Source organism: Gymnoscopelus braueri (assembly GCF_963280865.1).
Source record: "Gymnoscopelus braueri genome assembly, chromosome: 5".
Classification (NCBI taxonomy): Eukaryota; Metazoa; Chordata; class Actinopteri; order Myctophiformes; family Myctophidae; genus Gymnoscopelus; species Gymnoscopelus braueri.
The window spans coordinates 54,756,469-54,761,468 of NC_137606.1; the positions used below are offsets into that span (position 1 = coordinate 54,756,469).

At 38.7% G+C, this 5,000-nt stretch overlaps 1 protein-coding gene across 1 annotated transcript in view; it reads right to left on the minus strand.

Annotated features, from left to right (window-relative positions):
- pdgfd (platelet derived growth factor d) overlaps window positions 1-5,000 on the minus strand; it is a gene marked incomplete at its 3' end in the record, with an annotated part of 187,275 nt that overhangs the window by 82,034 nt on the left and 100,241 nt on the right. The window lies entirely within an intron of this gene.

The window sequence follows — 5,000 nt, forward strand, 5'->3', positions numbered from 1 at the left end:
CTTTGGGCTTGTTTTTCCTGTAAAGTTGCTTGTTAAATATTGGTTGTTGCGTGTTGCGGGTTTTTGGGCTTGTTTTTAAAGTGTCGTTAATTTTTTGATTTTTGATTTTATTATTGTTTAAACAGTTGTCAAACATGTGCATCTCAAATGATTGTATTTCTTCGCTGACCCCCATCTGAATTAATAAATATATATGGTGAAAATAGACGAAGCTCACCGTGAGCTTGTAGATCTGCTATTTTCAAAAAGATCTTGAAAGGAAATTGTGAAATAATATTTGGAATATATATATTTTATATATATATATATATATATATATATTATATATATATATATATGATTTACGACACACGTTTTGCCGTTTCCTCCGTCTACATGGAGACGGGACACGGAGCGTTGTTTCACTTAGTTGCGGATTCAAGCCCCGCAAACACCGTTCCCGTGTAAACGGACGGCACATCTGATATACTTTATTTTGCCGTTTTCTGTAGAAACCGTTGTCGTGTAAACCGGCCCTGTCTGGCCGTGTCAATTTCTAGACATGTGGATTATTTAAAAAAAAACAATGGATGTTTATCTAACACACTACACCTGAAAGAGACAGACAGAAACTGTTTTATTGGCCACTATAGTCTTCACCACCTGCTCTCTTAGCCCATTTTGGGCGGGAATCCCTATTTATAACTATACCTTTCAAGACGGGAATCCCTTTTGGGGTTGTTGTTGCTGTTTGTAATTTTTGAATACATATTTGAAGTTTTTCAGAAAGGTCAGGATTTAGAAGGCGTTTTTAGAATTGGCCTCAGGTCTAAATGGGTTAAGGGTCTTTGCCCATCAGTCAATTCCACCACAGAAGATTTTATGAACCACTTAAAGGGATATTTCACTTTCAAAAACACTTTTGGTCATTTTATCGTCTACTCAGGCTTTTGTGAGCCCCCCAGACCGTTTTTAAGTTGCTTTATTCAGTATTTAGATATTTGATATTCATTTAATCAGACACGCTTCCCCTTCCTATACAAACCCATTATAACTTCAAACTCAATGTTAGATTCATCAAAAACACCCGTCCTTGGTTCTGGTGACTCACCCTGCCCTCCTAATACGCGAGGGGGCCGTGTTTTTTCGATAACTTTTTTCATTTATTTTTAATATTGTTTTGGAAAATGAAAAAAATGAAATACAATAAAAAAAATTAATAACAGAAAACACTGTTTTCTGTTATTGTGGGTAAACCTTTTGCTGAAAATCAAACAGACGTTCATGGTTTAATCGAAAACAAATGTGTAACTGGTTGGTTAAACGGTTAATTTATTATGTTATTATTTTATTTATTTTGTGGTGAAAACGCACTTCCCCCCTAAAGTGACGCCTGGAGGTAGCCGTCCAGCCCCCATGTAACAAAGCTGCAACTGCTCCGAGACTGCTGCCCAATTATGCCTTGCAAGTTATACATAGATGAATAAACTGTGGTTTATAAAGTACTTGAACGTCATACTTGAGTAAGAGAACAGATATCTTATGTTTTACTTTATAATAAAAGTAAAATCACTTGGGTCAAAGTGTTAAATTCGCTCAAGCTAAATGTACTTGTATTTGCTGTTAAGTTGTTAAGTATCAAAATAAAAAGTACAATAATGAATCTAAAGTACAAATATCAGGTTTTTCATAGTACAAAGAAACAAAACAGCCACAAATGAGTTTTTAGTTTCTCTCCTTGCTTTATAATTAACTGATTTTAACTTTTTGAAAATGTTAAAGCAATAAAGAGACTGGATAATTTGTCCCAGTACCATTATTTCAGGTGAATGATCTCACTAGTGTCTCTAGCTTACATTTCCAAGTAGCTTGTGACTAGATTCACTACTTTCAGAATGATGTAGCTTTCAAGTTGTTCAGCTACTTTTTCCACTAGCTACTAGCTACTTTTTCCACCATTCCACCACAGTCCAGTAGCATGACAAAAGCTTCATGCCTACATTTTCAGTGGCACATCGGCAGAGAAGAGCACAACATGAGTTTTGAGTGCAGTTCGTCCATTACATGCCATCTCCCTCAATTTGTACAGTAGCTACTTATTTTTTAGGTTTGAGTGGACTCCAATCACCCAATAGCGTCCCGGGCTGAATGCCATGATGCTCTAACTCTCAACTAATGGTTCATGAAACGCATCATGAGAGCTTGTTCCCCCCCCCCCCCCCCCCCTCTCTCTCTCTCTCTCTCTCTCTCTCTCTCTGACAGAAATGGTCCAATCTCTCTCTCTCTCTCTCTCTCTCTCTCTCTCTCTCTCTCTCTCTCTCTCTCTCTCTCTCTCTCTCTCTCTCTCTCTCTCTCTGACAGAAATGGTCCAATCTCAGTATAGAGTAGTATTATGAGGACCAATTATATGAAGATAGGCTAAAATTCAGTTAAGTGGTCGTTCAACATGCCATCGCCATCGTTTTGTAGCAATTTCGGAGCTTTGGGTGGATTTTGACCATCACATCAAAGAAAGGATTCTCCATGTACATCCATTAGCTTTTACACAGCAGACAGCCCACACTGGAGGAATTCATTTCCGGGAGGTCGAGCGGGGGTGGGGGGGTTGTATGTGTCAAGGGGGGGGCGGGGGACGGGGGAAAGGGGACGGGGGACGGGGGACGGGGGACAGGGAGACGGACGGTTATGTTGCTGTTATGTTATGTTGTTATAAAGTTGGTAGATCAACAAGCTCAGATTGATAGATAGATAGATAGAATAAATATATATTTGTATTTTGTATCATACTCGTATATATTGCATATTATCGCACATTATTTTATATTAGTTTGTCTTTAAATGTCTCGAGGAATTGAATACACAGGGCCTCAATGGAAACAAGCCCTGGGCTTATTTGGGTTATCCTTATAGCACTCTTTTGTATAAATCTGTACCACTGTACGTACCTTTTTTGCAAACTGTTAATAAAGTATTCAATCAATCAATCAATCAATAAATCAAATATGGCTTAAATAAGTGGTTAGGCTGAACTTCATAATTCTAACTTGACACGGCTTGCATTTTACTCACCTCGACGTGACTTTTACAAGTCATTAGACCTCCTTGGGCTCACGACTCACGTAAAGCATGCGAGAGCATTATAGTAGTTATAATAATAGTATTATAGTGCGAGCAGACGTTCCTTCTTTGACTTGCAGTTCGCTGTTGCAATGGGCAAACGTATCATTATTTATTTTTTACCGGAATAAGACACGGGTAATGCTTCAATGCTGATGTAAAGTGGATGTTACATTTACTTTATTCCTTCCTGTCTGTCATCTAAATTAAGAACATTAGACCGTGTACCGTGTACCAACTTTTTTTCTCTCTCCTCGGCTCGCGCTTCTCAGACCAAAGGCTGCAGTCACTGGTAGACACGCCCACCCTGTATTGAAAAGGCTTGAACAAACCTCGTCCTGAACTATTAATAAAAGCTGGTACCTATTGGTACCTATTTTCAGAGGTGCCTAAGGAAGGTAGAAATCTTAAGGTCGAAAGCAAATTTAATAACATGTTTTTCGATATTGAGCAAGCGAGGACAGTTTGCAGGTGTCTCCTTCTCCTTACATGTTGCTGCTCCACCTGTGCACCTGTCACTGAGCCTTTTAATCCGGTGTGCAAAATACTTTGCTTATCTGTTAGAACGTACTTCTGAAATGCTACTGTTAGAAAAAAACATGTATGCAGTTAAGATCAAACACAAGTTCCATGACATGGAGTAAACAATGATGAAGCCAGATAGCTTATAGTTTGTTAGGCACAAGATGAGTACATTTGTGAATATAACAACATACAGTAAGTAGATTGAGCTAAGCTCGCTGTACCTAAAATAAATAGTGTACCGTACATACTAAAGATTGGTTTTGTGTAAACCATTATGTATGAACGTATACACATGACTCCTGTACAGAAGCAATTCTGTTTTGTCAAGTTGGTATGTATGTTTTATTCCGATTTATGTTAGGTCCTGTTCAAATAATATGAAAAACTAATACAATTCAAAATGTGAGGGAACAAGATAATATATTTCAATATATATGATAATGATTGTCTGCCCTTCTTATGTGGAGAAAACAACCATTGTAGAGTAGAGTTTATGTCCCAGGAGTTATTTCTGCTGAGTGGAGAATGATGAGGGGAAATCCTCACTGTCGGGTGAAAACCTTGTATGTCCAAAAGTGTTACTTTCTGGAAACAAAGTACTTGTGTTCCAATGTAGTTATGATTTAGTCACAAGCTCTTACTTTTCAAAAGTAGCAAAAATAGCCGATCTACAAGCTCACAGCATGTCGCTATATGATGCGTTGTGAGCTCATGTAGGTCAGCAATTTTTGTGCGACACAGTTATGAGACGAGGTAGAGCGTTCATTTATGAAAAAACAAACAAACATGAGATATGGAGATAGAAGGTTTCCACACAACGACAATGAGATCCTTCATCATGATCTATTCCCCCGCTGGGTGGAGGTGGCTGCAGAAAACAGTACCGACTGGTTGGTTTAACCCATTAAGACCTGAGGCCGCTTCTAAACATTTTCTAAATCCAAACAGTTTTTCGGAAAAGAATGTAAAAAAAAAAATTTCACGATTTTTCAAAAATAGCAGATCTACAAGCTCGTAGCGCGGCACTCGGTGCCGCGCTATGAGCTTGTATATCTGCTATTTTTGAATAGCCTAAAGAAATCTAAAAGTGACACAGATGCGTTCCAGGTATTAATGGGTTAAAGTGGCTCTTATGCAGGCGCGCAGAGGACAATTTCTAACTGGAGGGGTCCGAAATTGATCCTCCAGCAAAAAGTCAGGGTACTGGGTACGTCCCAACCCCCTCTCTGAGTAGTGTAGTGGAGTAGACGTATAAAGTATCAAAAAGTCGCGAATGGAACCGGAAAACAAAATTCTATTGGGTGGAAGGGGAGCGAGGGTGGGTCTTCACTCAGAAGAACGAGTAGAAGCATGGCCTTCTTTATATTACATTTTAAGCA